Raw genomic sequence first — 16,436 nt, forward strand, 5'->3', positions numbered from 1 at the left:
AATAATTTGTTTGACTGATTTCCTAAACTCTGAAGGCGGTCTCATTTTATTGCAGAAAGTTACTCTCAAGTCTAGCGAAGACAAATCAGACAAAACTCTTCACTAGATTAACTGCAGTGTCTACAAGTTGAATCACGGGGTATTTTTCATGCCTGTGCAATTCTGTATTGGAATCACGGAGTTTTCAGAGTTGGAAGGGACCTCTAGAGATCATCTAGTCCAACTCCCCTGCTAAAGCAAGATTGCCCAGAGCACTTGACTCAGGACTGCATCCAGGTGGGTCTCGAAAATCTCCAGGGAAGGGGACTCCACAACCTCCCTGGGCAGCCTGGGCCAGTGCTCTGTCACTCTCACAGTAAAGAAGTGTTTCCGTGTATTTGAACGGAACTTCCTGTGTTCTAACTTGTGCCCATTGCCCCTCGTCCTGTTACTTGGAACCATTGAAAAGAGCCTGGCTCCATCCTCCTTCAACCCACCCTTTAGATACTCTATGGCATAATAAGGTCTCCCCTCAGCCTTCTCTTCTCCAGGCTAAAGAGTCCCAGCTCTCTCAGCCTTTCCTCATATGGGAGATGCTCCAATCCCTTCATCATCTTAGTTGCCCTTCGCTGGACTCGCTCCAGCAGTTCCCTGTCCCTCTTGAACTGGGGAGCCCAAAACTGGACACAGTATTCCAGTTGTGGCCTCACCAGTGCAGAGCAGAGGGGGAGAATGACCTCCTTGACCTACTGGCCACACTCTTCCCTATGCAGCCCAGGATTCCATTGGCCTTTTTGGCAACAAGGGCACATTGCTGGGTCATGGATAATTTACTGTCTACCACAACCCCCAGATCCTTCTCCTCAGAGCTACTTCCCAGCAGGTCCGCCCCTAACCTATACTGGTGCTTTACATTCTTCCTCCCCAGGTGCAGGACCTTGCACTTGCTTTTGTTGAACCTCATTAGGTTCTTCTCTGCCCAGCTCTCCAGCCTGTCCAGGTCACGCTGGATGGCAGCACGGCCCTCTGGGGTGTCAGCCTCCCCACCCAGTTTGGTATCATCAGCAAACTTGCTGAGGATACACTCTGTCCCCTCATCCAGGTCATTAATAAATATATTAAACAAAATTGGACCCAGTATTGACCCCTGGGGGACACCACTGGTTACAGGCCTCCAACTAGACTCTGTGCCGCTGATCACAACCCTCTGAGTTCTGTCCCGCAGCCAACTCTCGATCCACCTCGCTGTCACCTCATCTAGCCCATACTTCCTCAGCTTCCTAATGAGGATGTCATGGGAGACAGTGTCAAAAGCCTTGCTAAAGTCAAGGTAGATGACATCTACGACTCTCCCCTCATCCAGCCAACCAGTTATAACATCATAGAAAGCTATCAGATTGGCCAAGCATGATTTACCCTTGGTAAATCCATGTTGACCACTTCCAATAACTTGCTGTTCCTCAACGTGTTTGGAGATGACATCCAGAATGAGTCGCTCCATTACTTTCCCAGGGACAGAGGTGAGACTAACTGGTCTGTATTTCCCTGGGTCCTCCTTCTTGCCTTTTTTGAAGATCGGAGTGATGTGATTAAGGCGGTGAGTGAGATGGTCCTTGTGGGCGCTTTCTGAGTGGCTCAATGTCGTGGTTTAGGCCTTAATCCACTACTGGTGACCTGGGGAACCCAAGATGGGACCGACAGATGCTCCCCTCTACCCCTCTTCAAAGAGAGAGGCAGAGGAGGAAAGAGACTTATGAGTTTAGAAGGAACTAAACTACTTTAATGAAATATTAATAATAAAATAAAAAGAAATAATGAAAAATATATACAAAACCGTATCAAGCTCCCGAGATGGCAATCGCAACACCGGCTGGCACTGGGGCAGTCCCAGGCTGGACTCAGTGACGGACGGGAACTGGATTCCGGAAATGGATTCCGGATGGGGATCACAGGCAGACGAACAGAGTCCTCCTCAGACGTCGGCCATTGAAGGAAGAGCCCGTGACCCTTTGATCCCTCACCTTTTATACTGAGCATGAGGTAGTGGGATGGAATACCCTGTTGATCAGTTTTGGGTCACCTGTCCTGTCCGCTCCTCCCTACAGATGGGACCCGACTGTGCTTTTCTGCTTCTGACCCTCCGACGGGGCAAATAACAAAGTTGGTTGGCCTTGGGGGTTATGGCAATAAGTGTAAGCAGGAGCCTCTCTGCATCCCATGCCTGGGCATCAGCTATAAACAATTGGCCTTATCATTCTGAGAGAGTGAACACTGTCTGCACAATATGCAGTTAACTTCAGGAGTTAGAAGAGGCCCAGCTAAGAAGCGAAGTTACTAAACAAAATTGGTCCTGTTTTACCTCAAACCAGGACACTCAGAATGGGGCACGACTGCTCATAGGGACAGAAAATGCTGTGGCAGTGGTTGAGCTGCTCAGATCTTGACAGTCCTACTCTTGTAGTTTTCTGTTCTCCTTGAAAGAGTGGGTGTGTGCTTTTTCACTTGTGCTGGGCAGTGATTAAAAAAGAAAAAAAAACAAAAACTCTTGAAACTTCCTGTGAAATTAGGGGTGGCTGAGACACATCACATTTCTCACCTCTTTCACTAACTATGCTGCTTTCTCTGAAACTTGTTTGTATCCTTATTCTAAATGGTTTGGCTTCAGTAGAGCCAGGACACCCTAAGATCCAGTTTTGGGGCCGGTCATCTCTTGTCAGGCAGAGATGTCCACGTTGACATCTGTGAGTGATGGTTTGGAGGGGTTTCAGACCAGTGGTAATGACAGTATAATCGTCTGATTATTACTGGTTTAGTCTGAGGGTAGGAGGGAAACAAAGATTTGTGGAGGAAAAGATACTTTGTATTAGCTGTCATCTTTCTTTGCAACACAGTGTTTGTGGGTCGCTGACAAGAGGCTCCTGGAGGTGTTGGCTGAGATTCTGTAATGGGAATTCTTTTGTTCTGGGGCTGAAGCCCAAATCGCCCTCTCATTGTGTGCGACTAAGTAAGCTCTTCTTAAAAGGGAAGATCATTGCGGTAGCGGGAGAGCCTGTTTGGCAGGTGTAGTAGTTTGGGGACAGAGTCGCATTGTGGGCTGGGCCTTCGGGGGTGGGGGCTGTTTGTGCCCCGAGCCCTTGGCACAGTGCTCACAGCTGGAACAGGCTCTGCAAAATCCTGCTGGAAGGAGCCAGATGTGGGACCTGTGGCTGAGCCGGGGGAGAGGAAGAACCCCTGGAGCGGCCTGGGGACCTGCGGCAAAGCTGCCTTCAAATCAGCTCTTCCCAGGAGGCACTGAGTGCTGTGGTTCTCCTTCAGGAAGCATGGTACGCACCAAGCACGGCCAGAGCTCTTGCTGTGCCAAGAGAAGACTTCCCGCCATGCTGGGGCTGATGGTGACAGTTCCCACCAGCTGTGCATCTCAGGCAGGTGCTGGTAAGATGCCACAGAGGGGGCACCGCCTGGCTGTCACTTCTCTTGCAGGTTTAAGAGCAGAAGAGAGGCAGGATGAGAGGGTGCATGAGGTGCAAAAGCTCATCAGACAGCTGGCGCAGTAATGATGAGAGCAGAAGGAGATGCAGGTGATGTGGCTGGGACAATGCTTCTGAGGTACCATCTGCCACACAAACACAGCGACAGCTGGAGATGTTGGGATGTCATGGAGCAGGTGAGAAAGGTGCCTGGGAGAGGGGAGAGCCTGGGCAAGTGGGAGACAGAAATGGAGAGGGAGATGGAGGGGCAAAATCTTGGGGGTTGGCAGTAAGGGTGCTCCTGCTGTGCAGGTGCTTGTGAGGTCACTGGTGGCTGAGCAGGATTTAAGGCAGGAGAAGGCCCTGGCTTGTGCAGCTGCTTGTGCTGCCACAGCTGGGCGAGTAGGTGATAGTGTAGAAGGTCACACCTGGCTTTTTCATGTGCTTGTGCTGTCCCATGTGCCTGAAGAGGTGCCTGCCTGAGGGCAGGAGCAGGACCTGGCTTGTGCAGCTGCTTGTAATGTCATCTGTGTTTGAGTAGGTGTTAGGGCAGGAGAAACCTCTGGCTTGTTGTTTCAGGAATTACGCAGCTGCCAGTGAGACTGTGGTAGGAATTTGTGTGTGCCACCCCAACAGGGCTCAGCCCCAGGTTTCCGCTCACAGAAGATGAGTCGCCAGTCTGCTGAGTAACTCGGTGGTTTATTTACCCGACACGCAGAGCACCTCAAGCTGTTGCCTCCAGGGAGGGACCCCTACTGCAGATTGCACACCCCAATTATACCCTTACAGACAGATTCCCCAGAAAATACCGCCCATCACCCAATGCCCAAGTGCAATTGCTTCATTCTGGTTGGTGGTCTCTTGATTTCTTGTTTTTCTTGGTTGCTGGGTGGCTGCCTTCTGAAGTTACCTCATTCTCTCAGAATTGTCTCCTTGCTCCTTTTGCAGAAGGAATCACTGATGTTCCCTTCCTCAGCCGGGGTCAAAGGCTTCTTTCCAGCAGTGTCATTTCTCCTTCCAGGAAAGCAGCTGGGCATGAGAATTGTCTTGCCTTGTCCCATCGTTAGGCAGGACAACCAGACAGTGCCAGGGAGGGATCTCCTTTACCCCTGAGGAGGGAAGGGATTCAGCTGAGTCAATTGAGGCACCTCCTCTGGTGTTTTCAGTCCTGGGGACAGGAGGGGACTTGGTTCCCTCCCATGCACACTACATATACATCAAAGGAGGTGGGATTCCTCTTGCCTCAGCTCAGGTGTGCACAACACAGCCGCCCTGGTGGGAGCTCCTTGTCTGGGCTCTGCTGCTAATGACTGGAGGTGGAGGGCAGTGGTGAGCTGCTCAGACACAAACACCTGGTGACATGGGAGGTACTGAGTTGGTCCAGGGTACGTGCAGGTAACCGCAAGCTCTAAGGGAGCAACTCTGAGAGACGGGGCAACATCTAGGGGCATCTCCTTGGAGGTTGTTGGGAAATTCCTTTGTCCAACTGAGATGACAACAGATGCCAAAATTTAGAGCAACTGCACCTTTTGCTACTCATTATGTTCAGGGCTCCATCACTCATAACAGTCACTTGGAAGGACAAACGCGAAAGCCTTCAACAGACCTTCCCCCAACACCTTGCTCTATTTTTCCCCAACTTTTATTGCTGAGCACGACGTCCTATGGTGTGGGATATCCCTTTGGTCAGTTGGGGTCAGCTGTCCCGTCTGTGTCCTCTCCCAGCTTCTTGCCCACCCCCAGGCTAGTTGCTGGTGGGTCAGCATGAGAGGCAGAGAAGGCCTTGCTGCTGTGCAAGCCCTGCTCATCGACAGCTAAAACTGCGTTGTGTTATCAGGACTGTTTTGGTCACGGATCCAAAACAGGGCACCATTTGGGCTGCTGTGGAGCAAACTAACTCCGTCCCAGGCAAAAGCAGTGCTGTAAAGCCCATCCTACTCCTGCCGCAGCAGCCACACGCAGCGGAGAGGAGTGTTGGAGCACACTGGAGGGGCCGATGCATCCCAGAGGCATTCGATGCCCTCTCTCGTAACTGCCCAGCCGCAGCCCACCCCTAAACCCCACCTGCCCGGACGGGCTGCCAGTGGCAGAGACATGCTGGTGCAGGGGGCAGTCGGGATTTTTGGAAAAGGACTGGGGAAAAAGGGGATCGCTGATTCCCAGGACAAGATGGGAAACCTATTTCCTCTCTACCCAGCTGTGCCCCCTCCCTGCAGGTGTCATAACACACCTTCACGTGACGCAGGCTGATGGCACAGGGGGGTCACCCCAGCAAAGCAGCATTGCCAGGACTTCCCGGCGAGGCCTGGGCACTGCTGGGCACTGCTGAGGGGCTCCCTACTGCTTCCCTTCAGATCTGCTGCACAGCCAGGAGTGGGGTTGGGAGGCAGCGGGGCTGTGCTGGGGGACCCTTGCTGACAGGCAGAGCAGGAGCACGTCAGAGAGGAGTTTTGGGCAGGGAGCTGCAAAGAGCATCCCTTTTCCCTGAGCTGAGGGCAAGCAGCAAGCGCGAGGGAGGGCTGCTGCACTGTGGCCGTCAGCTTGGAGCTGAGCTGCTTGTTCCCCATGCATTCCCAAAGTGAGTGCCGTTCTTCTGCAGCCCTCGAGCGAGCGAGCGGGTGGCTTGCCAGCTCCTGCTTAGGAGCACGCGTTGTAGGGGCTCAACACTAGGCGTCGAGTCAGGGATCAGTCCGGAAGGGACTGCTTTCTGTTTAACTAATGCTGAGTTTGGGCTGCGTGTGTATTCTCCTGGAGTGACTGGGCATCGTGATCGCATTTCTCGCAGCCAGCCTGCCGTCATTGCCAGCAGAGAGAACCAAGTGCAGATGGAGAGGACACGGAGAGGCAAGTTTTCTGGTGTTGGGGGGAGATTGCCAATAAAAGGCGTGCATGGCCCCAGAGGGAGAGGGATGCCACGCCTCACACGACAGCCAGGAGGACTAGTGCTGGGGAGCTGCAGAGGGTAGGGGTCAGCCCTCTTCAAGCCTGTGTCATCATTTGCTTTCCAGGTTTAAGTTGCAGCCATGCAGGAGAGCCATCCCCTTTGGACACTGTGGCTGTAGGGACTCTGGAGGTCCCCAGCACGTGCCATATGGTTTTCATGAGCTTGTTTGCCTCATCGCAGGCCTCTGAGTGGGGAAGACGGCAGATGCTGAGTGCACCCCGCATCACTTTGCTTGCCCTTACAGCAGACCTGAGGTGCAGTCCTCTCCCATCCGCCTGAAGGGGCTCAGGGCTCATCCCCCCTTGCCATGGGAAACGGCCCCACCTCCCCCGCTTCTTCTGCCAGCCTGGGAAGCTTTGATCCCAGATGCACACGGGAGGCCAACCTGCCCGTGCTCATGCCGCCTCCTCCTGGTGTCTCTTTGCAGTGCGCTCCCCCCGTGTCCAGGCAGCTCCCTCAGGACCAAGGAGGCGGGCAGGCAGGCACCAGCTCCTCCAGCCAGGCCCACCGTGGCCCTCCCATCCTCTGAAAACTGCAAGAGAGCACCGCAGGTACGTGCCCTGCCTTGCTTTAACTGCTGTGCTGTCTGAGACTCGGCAAAGGCCTCTTTGTGCAGAGAGCCATCCTGAAAGGATCCCTTGGCCTGCATTCGTTGTCACCTCCTTCAGATCTGCTTCACGACAAGGAAGGTGCTGCCCGCCCTTCCTGCCTTTTATTGCCCCCTGAGTGGTCAGGGAACACCTTACTGTGGACAGGGGCTATGGAAAATGTGCGAGTCCTTTCCAGGTGGTTGGCAGTGGAGGTCTTGGTCACTCTGCTGTGTTTTGCCAGGACTTGAGGAGCCTGGCATGACTCCACGGCCCCTGATCTGTCAGGGGCAAAGCGCTGCCGACCGAGCGGCTGAGGCAGGGGCACCAACACGGGTCAGAGCCAAAGGAAGCCCCTCCAGGAGCCAAGATTAATCCTGCCTCCTGCTGCGTTTCCCTGCCCTCCAGGAGGTCAGGAGCTGTCTGCAGAGTGGGACGGGTTGAAGATGCCATGACAGGAGCGGCAGGAACAAGCGAGGGCCGAATGGGGGGCGTGGGAAGCCTGGTCTGCAGGGGAGGACCGACAGCCGCCCCAGGTACGGGCAGCCATTGACAGCGCTGAGACAGCAGCCACCCTCTCTGTCGCGGCAGCCGGGGTGGCAGGTCTGTGGGGGTGGGAGCAGGACTGACCCCCAGCTGCAGGGCAGGGCTTTGCCTGCTCAGCCCCGTGCAGGAGAGGTGGGCGGCAGGGTGCGAGAGGCAAAGCAGCCGCCATCCGTGAGGACGGGCACGCGGTGCCGAGTCTCCTGGCTCCCAGGTCCCGCTGCAGGCTCCTTTCAGGAGGTCCTCTGGGAAAGGGCACCTCTGTTTGCTGTCTGGTTTGCTGAGAGCGTCTCCTCCTCGGCAGGCACTCGGCACTGGAGGCACTTGGACTCCCCACCCTCCAGCCCAGCCCAGGAGAAAGGAGGTCAGCCAGAGGTGGAGGAAGGCTGGAAAGCCTCTCCCCGCAGAGGAGATGGCAGCAGCAGCCCAGCTGCAGAGACTCCAGCCTGAGTAAGCGTGCGCTGACTCGGGCCACAGCCTGGGGCAGTCGAGCAGCCATGACCCCGCAGAGATGCCCAGGGGGTCCCTGCGTCCTGGGGTTGCACAGGACACTCTCTGATGTCTCCTACCATGGGCATGATGTGGATTGCCCTCCCAAGCCAAGGCCCAAAACCCACCCGCAGGGTTAAAGGATGGGTAGATGTGGGACAGGGTGGGCGTGTGGACTTGAGGTGGCAAGAAGGGGTCTCCGGCAGAGGGATGATGTTGCCCTCTTGTTGCAGCCACCTTTCTCCACGAGCCGCCCAAGTCCTCAGAAGGCTGGAGCTGCATCAGGCACAGAGGAACGTACTCCAGCACGTCACTGAGAACAGGCTGTGTGGAGAGCAGCAGAGGCAGCTCCCCTGGTAACTGTGTCCAAGAAGGGATGGTGCTTCCCCTGGCTCCAGGACCCATCCCTCCACTGAGGGCAGCCCTGGGGGAAGGAGGGGATATATCTGACACCACTCGTCAGACAGAAGGAGGTTTTGGAGGCCGGCTTTAGGCTGGACCTCCCTGACCCCCAAGGGGACTGCCTGGGCACCCAGAATTGGCTTTCCACGGGGGCTGTAGAAGTCCTGGCTGAAGGCAGAGGGATCCCTCTGATGGCTGTAGCTTCCTCTTTCCAAACTGGAGAGCATGTCCTGCCCCGAGATGCCTTGCCCTGAGGGGGCACACCACTATGGGACAGCCAAGGTCTCAGCCCCACCTGACTCAGCCCCAGGCTGACCAGCTGTACCTGGGACCTTCTCCTGGGCTTGGGCATCAGGGGCCTCTCCCACTTCACAGACACCTTGAGGCTCTCTCGCAAGCAGATCCCTCCCACCGCGGGTGGCCTGAGCGATGCCTGTGGGGTATCTCTGCCTTCTCCCTCTCCATATGATCATACACTTTTCTTTCTTCCTCCCTGGCACTACAGGCTGGTACCGCAGCAGAGGGGCAGATGCTGGGAGCAGCGGCTGTAGCGGTGGCAGTTAGCCAAGGGGCTGGGTGGCTTCTCAGCTGCCGATATGCACCTAGAAATACAAAATCAAGAGCTCTGGGGCTGTTCCCAGCTGGACTGACTGGCCTGTGCCTGGCGTGGATCAATCTAAAGGGATTGTGCACACCCCATGTGTCATCCCAGAACTCCTTGTAGGGGCAGGAGAGATGGAGTCCACACATACCCCACAGCGCAAAGACGTGCAGCCCCCTGAACTCTCACACCCTTCCCGGGTGGGAAACCAGCCCAGCTGGTACCTCCCTGACATGCCTGGCACGCTCCTGCACACTGCACGGAGTACCACCAGCAGGGCCAGAAGTCTGCACGTGATTACCAGGCTGTGACCACACTGGGACCGTGGAGGTGTGGTGGGTAAATGGCACAGCAGGAGAGCTGCAGTGGAGAGACGCGGGTTCTTCAGGAAGGGCCATGTGGGAAGGCGAGGAGGTGGACTTGCCTGCTGCTTTGGGTGGGACAGGAGCCGGCTTAGGGGCCAGGGTCAGCAGGCAGACCAACGTGGGTGCCATGCTCGCAGGTACCTGCTAGGGACCTCCTGTTAATGAGGAGGATGTAGATGAGGAACTCTGAAAGATTTAAGGGAGTTTTTAGAGATGTATCAGTAAAAGAGTGAGGAAGGCATGCCGGCATGGATTTTGCAATCTTGGGGTAGTAGAGCTACATCTATTCTTTTATCAGCAGGTGGAAAAGATTTAGTAAGCCTTATAGCCATTGATGATCAGACACAATGAGGATATGCTCAGCTGCAAAATGTCAGAGGTCCTGCCAGGCGCGACATTATTGCACCGATGTTGTATCGGTGGTTGTACGCAGCAGTTTCAGCAGCATATACAGAACCCGTTGGATCAGTGTCGTCCCTCAGAAACTGGTGTGCAATGGAGAAAGGTACTAATTTGGTGCAGCAGGTGGGGATGGCTCATGTGTTGGGTACAGGGTGCAATCCGGAGAGTTTAGCAGTGACGAGAAGTATCAAAGTGCAGTTTGTGAGGGGACCGCCTGCCTCACTAAACCCCATGTGACAAATGCTGTGGGTACTGTAGGTGCCCTAGGAAACACCTTGAGGGAAATTGGGGCTGCAATTTCGGGACCATCTGTGCAGGTGGTGAATAAAGTAAAGCCGGCAAAACCGGGGGGAGTTACAGCACAGGTTACAAGGAAACAAATGTGGAATAATCTTGTGCAAGCCAGTATCCCCCGACCAGAAATAGATGGGATCACAGCATCAAAAAGGTTTCGACGATGGCAAAAGTTAGTGTTTATGCAAAAAAGCCAACCGCCCCCTGCCCCACCACCAACTCCTCACCCCCCTCCACCCTGCCTGCCCCCTCACTGCAAGGTGTGACCTGGAAACAAAAGCACTGTACTTTCCGAGTATTGCCTCAGGGATACTCACACAGTCCCTCCATTTGCCGCCTAATGACAGCAGCTGATTTAGCACTATGCTCGGGGACTGTTACTGGTTACCGTTCTATTGATGATCTATTGATTCTGGCCGAGTCATAACAAGAAAGTGAAGCAGCTGCCAAATTGCTGAAAGCGCATTTGCAGGACTGAGGCTGGGCAATGAATGCCAAGAGAGTACAGGGTCCGAGTACTACTGTACAATTTTGGGGAATAGTTTGGCATGGACAGATGAGAGGAATACCAAATTGGGTACAGCAAACAGCCCAGCAGCTTCCTGTGCCCATCGCAGTAAAAGAGTTACAGACCTTTGGGGGACTTTTAGGGTATTGGAGAACTTTTTCCCACATTTGGTGATATTAATGTGCCTTCTGCAGAAAATAATGAGGAAGAAAGTTTTCTGGCAGGGGACCAAGCAACAAGAAGCCTCTGATGCCTGCAAAAATGCTTTGATTGAGCATTTGCAATTATACACTCCTAAGCAAGGATATCCTTTTGAATTAGAAGGAACAAGTCCAGATGATACACTCTCGGGATTGTGGCAGATGATTGGGACAAGAAATGAGAAAGAACCTGTAGGATTTTGGTCCAAGGCATTACAAGGCTCCACAATACATTATACCCCAACTTCCCCTCTTATTTGACATCACTTATTAGTATCAGATTCTCGAGTTCTTGTATTTCAGGTATCTTCGACAAATACCTGCGTCTTATCTAGAGGAGACGGCATCGGAACGGTGTTGCAAACACAACATCACGTTGAAGTTCCATCTGAAAAAGTGCACGCCACAGCTCTCCAGTCTGTATGGGCAATTAGCCCACATGAGGGTATCAAATCTAGAGTAATATTGGCTGAAGGAGCTGGAGCGACGTCTATGTGTCACTGGAAGGAGATGACACTGCTGCTTTTCTCCCCTATCACAGGTTGGCCACTCGTGCTGTGTAGTCTTGTGCTACAAGCGCATGCCCTGGGTACATCTCTGACAAACCAACAGGCAAATACTTAGATTTGGTCAGCCTCTACTGTCACTAACTCATCTGCCTTTTGTATCAAGGGAAGATTAGCAGCTGCAGGTCTTTTGGTAACTTGTTTCCGTGGCACATCAACCCCAGCAGCTGTACTATAGAACTACACTGTGCAAAGTGGTTTTGGTATTAATGTCTCTCATTGCTCTCTCTTCTGAATAGGTAACAGCTGTACGCCAATGAATATTACAAACCCAACTGATGGTGGACTGTTTCCTCCCTCGACGTCAGAAATGCTGCTTCGACTTTGAAAACACGTGTTGTTCCAACATAACTGAGGAAGCAGTCAGCATGAAGCAAGACATTCAAAATCCTCCAGGACTTAATGCATCCAGTGAAACAACGTACTGGCGGTGCCCGGCTGGCTGAGGGGTTTAATTTCTTGACAGGAGGAATGGGACACCTGATTCAAAGCTTTACTTTAGAGAGTTGTTTATTTCTTTTTTTATGTGTGTTTATTTCATGCCTCTGTAAATTACTCTGTATTACACCCCACAAGTTTGAATGAACATTTCCAACTTTGTCAGCCCCAGCAGAAGCGGTCTCTTGAGCGAGGGGGTGGAATGTGGGAAAGTAACAGAAGATTGGCGAGGAGGACTGTAAACACGCTCAAGTGACGCGCACCTGGGGTGCTGGACAACACATCTATCACACTAATTCAGCCCCGTGTGCTCGCAGATGGAATATCTGCACTTAGATACCGTGAGCCTGGGATGGGCTTAGGGACACCTTATCTGGCATATGGGAGATCACTGCCTTGGTCTTGAAGAAGGTCAGAGCACAGTGGAAAACTACGCCTGCTTGAACCCTTGAAAAGCAGGCGAGAAGAGCGAGTTGGAGCTCACGCTGCTGCTAACAAGGACTTTCTCCCGCCTTGTGGCACCTGCATCCCCTGCGTGTGTCCCTCTGTCCGGGCGTTGCTGTGGAGACTCCCCGATTCGCGAGGTATTGAGATCACATTTGTTCTTTGTCTTTCATCCGTGGTCTTGTGGTCGTTCCTGCATCCTGCCCGAGTCGGCTCACACAGAAGCCTTTTGATTGTATACCATTCCTTAACGTGTGACCAATGCTGTATTATTGATCATTTTTAGTAATCTTTCCACAGGGGGGGATGTTGGAGTCCCTCATGGCACCATCTGTGGTGCAGCCGCGGAACCCTGGGGTGCTCCCCATGGGAAATATTAAAGAAATAGAGACCAACGTTTTATCCCTGGTGCTATGGTTCCTCCTCCCATCCCGCGGCTGGGGCTGTGCCCCCCTCAGTGCCCGGGTTGGGACAGGCTGGCACTGCTGGCACCCACCAGTCTGGGGGGGGTGGTGTCGGGGGAGCTGGGTGGGCTGGGGAAAGGGAGGAAGCACCTCTTGAAACCAGCTCAGCCCTCTCCAGCCACAAAACCCTCCCCAGAGGCACCAGAGGGGACCGCCAGATCCTTGAAGGGCTGCCCCAGACTCCCTCTGGCCTGCAAGAGTCCCTCCCAGGACCCGATAAGCGCCGCCCAGGACCCCTTACGGACACCCCACTGTCCTCCCAAATCTGGGTTCTTTACCTGCTGGGCAAGCCAATAACACACAGAGCAGAGGTATTTCTAAGTTTATGCCATTAATGTGCAGAAATGGGTGCTTGTCCCAAAATGGGAGCGCTCACACCTTAGTTCCAAAAGTCCACTTTTACACATTGATTATTACATATTCAAACAATTAATACATAGTCACTGTTATTCCCTCTAATGATTGGGTAAATGAGTAAATGAGTGTGCAGACTCTGTCTTCTTTTTCCTTCTTTTTAATAGGTGGTATCATTTGGGGAGGTGGTCAATGAGCCGGTGGTCACCATCTCCCCCCGGCCGGAACCACCTTTTACCTGCTTTTCCTCTGATCTTGGCAGTTCCAAGTGGGTTTCTGGGTTTGCTGACCAGGCCTACAGTTCGTCGCTCTCTTGATAGGAATACCCTGCTTATCAACAGTGCTACACTGTCTGCTGGGTAGTTCCTTAACTGAATCATAGAGAAATCGTGTCTACTAACTATTTCTCTATTTTGACATTAGGTAAATAAATAGAGTTGGGGCAGTATCGAGGGCTTGAGCAGCAGCAGGTTTCCTTTGTTGCTTCAATTACAGTTTACATTTCATTTTCCTAGTTTATGCCAATTTTACTACAACAATTCCCCCCCCCCCCCTTGAGACTTACCCAAGTCTTTCTGTACTTCAGTGAGCCTCATTTCCTAATACACATACTAATACATAAGGTTAAGATGATCGCTTGATAACGATGCTCTTAAGACATCCAAACAAAACACAAACAAAAATCACTACGATCACAAAAATGACTGGGTTTCGCAATAGGCTTTGCAGCCATCTGGTCCGGGCAAACTCAAAGCCAAGCAAGATCTTCTTCAACCATCCGACTTCTATTGCCTCTTGTAGATTTCTGCCATCCAAGCAGGAGGCAAATTAATTTTTCCTATCTTCTCTTTTGACTGATTCCCTGTCCAATCCATACACCAAGGAGTAGATTGCACATAATGCCTTTCTCTGTGTTCAAATTCCCTGCTCCAAAGGAGAGTTTGCTGTCTTTGGTAAAGGCAGACATGCTGTAATTGAACCCATGTTAGGGATTTTACTACAGCACCAGGACACCGCAGCAGACATGCAGCGTCCTCAAGGGCCCATCCAGCACAAACCAGGACACCATAAAAGGACCCCCAGCACCATCAGGGGAACCCCAGACCCGAAGATGCCTCTGGTTTGGGTAGCGCTTCCAGGAGATGCGGTTTCTCAGCCCCAGCCTGAGAAGCGAGCTGCACCAGCCAGTGAGAACCATGCTGTTGTGGGTTTGCAACCACCAGTCCCCATGTGCCACCCTGTTTGGGGTGTCAAACTCGGATTCCAAAGCCACAGGCGCAGATGCTGGCAGCCAGCTCCCTAGTTGCAAGGACCCATGCGCCAGCGCCCCGTCTCAGAGCAGCTACGACATTCTTCTGGGGAAGGACGCCATGGAGAGAACCCCGAGATCCACCAGCAACTGGAAAACTACATCCTGGAGCCCCTCTGCAAGCGCAGCACCAGCCGCTGCACTGGTGGCAGAACAATGAGCATCGCTTCCCGGCCGCGGGACGGCTGAGCCGGCAGTACCTCGCCATCCCCATCCACCGCCCTCCTGCCAGACCAGGCCTTCGCTGCCGGGGAAAGCACCCTGGAGCATGGGCGCGCCGTCCTGGTGCCAGAGAATCTGGTCCAGATTCTGTTTATGCGTCAGAACTTTGAGGTTTTTGAAGCCATACGGAACAGCAGCAAGACTTGCAGCAGGAATCCGCACGTGGAGCCCTTCCGTGGGGCAGCGGTGGTTTAAATCCACCCACGGGGCTTTTGGACCTGTATTTCAATACAGTGCCGGGTATTTTCCCCAAATTCCCACCTTTTGGCATCGCTTTGGCAGCACCCGCAGCGAGGAGCGGGCTTAGGGAGGAGGTGTGAACACACCGCCGCTTCTTTGATTTTCAGTTTTTTTTACGAACAAGTGATGAGGAGCAAAAGGAGAATGTGCTGTTAATGTTAATTACCTAATCTAACTCTACTAAACATGTTTATACTTCAGCTCCCGGGTTTCCTTGTTTTACCCAATTCCCTTTCCCAGGTGGGGAGAGCTCATCGGGTGATAGAATGACAATAAATTGTTATGGGTCTCTCCAGCCATAACAGCACCACCAACCAAGTGGAACGAGTTTTAATTGCTTAAATTATTTACGGCACAAACAGCAAGATCAGTCCCAGAACTTTTACATTCACCAACCCAATTTAATAAGTTAAAGACATAAAATGTGTTGCAGTTGATCGCATGCTGTGGATTGCATGCTCTTGATTGCAGAAGCCAGGGCAGTCACAATTATGCCATGGGGGGTGATGATGTTGTTGTTCCTCCTCCTCTCCGATTGCGCTTCCTCCTCCTGGGAGGTGCCTTCCTCCTCGATGGTGGCCGGAAGCGGCTCTGTGGCATCCCATGGCAAGCTGAGCAGCTATCCGCCTCGCTGCACCGGCTGCTCCCTGGCAGGCAGATGCACTTGTGCTCCACGCCGTTCTCTCGTGGGCTTACAGCCATGCGCTGAGTGCCGTTCATCGCGGAAGCGAGGTCACTCGCACCTGTGCCTTGAGGACTGATGTTCCTCCTCCGCTGCTTGCGCTTTCTCCTCCTGGCAGGTGCCTTCCTCCTCCCTGGTTGCAGGGAGTGGCTCTGTGGCGTCCCATGCCAAAGTGGACGGCCATCTGCCTCACTGCTGTGGCTGTTCCCTGGCAGGCAGATGCGCTTGGGCTCCACGCTGTCTCCTGGTGAGCTTATGGTCAAGCGCTGCATGCCTCTGATTATAGAATCGAGGTCATCCGCGCTTGTGCCATCAGGAGTGGTGTGCCGCCTCTGCTTCCTCCTCCTGGGATGAGCCTGCCTCCTCTGCGGTTGCGGGGAGCGGCTCTGCGGCGTTCCACACAAAGGTGGGCAGCCATGCGCCTCGCTGCTCCAGCTCCTCTTCCTTCCAAGCATGCTTGGCATCCGAGGGCCTGGAAGCTCGACAAACTGTGGGCCAGCTGCAGGGACCCCTGCTTTTATAGGTCCCCAAGAACAGGCAGTGTGAGGTGGCTGATGACATCAGGAAGCCATTGTGATGTTGATTGGGACTGTGGCTGATGCGTGTGGCCAACTATGGTATGTTTGGGCGTGGGGGGGCTGTGGCCTGAAACATGCCCAAATGTGGGAAGAGGAGGAGGGTCGAGGGGGCCGAAAGCCTCTTTCCTGGGGCTCGCTCCTGCCTGCCATGTTGCTTGCCCGAGAGAAAGGCCACCCCTTGGGCATAGGGACCACCTTCCAGCTCCCCTCATGAGCCCTGGGCTCCAACTCTCTCCTCATCCCGTGGCTGGGGTCTCAACAACGTGGTGGCAACAGTGTTCCAGGAGGGCTGCCCTCCCACCGACCCAGTGCCCTGCAAGTGGCAAAGCCCCCGTGCTTGACAGTGGCTCTTCATCTG

This window comes from Vanellus vanellus (assembly GCF_965231255.1).
Source record: "Vanellus vanellus genome assembly, contig: HAP1_SCAFFOLD_146, whole genome shotgun sequence".
NCBI lineage: Eukaryota > Metazoa > Chordata > Aves > Charadriiformes > Charadriidae > Vanellus > Vanellus vanellus.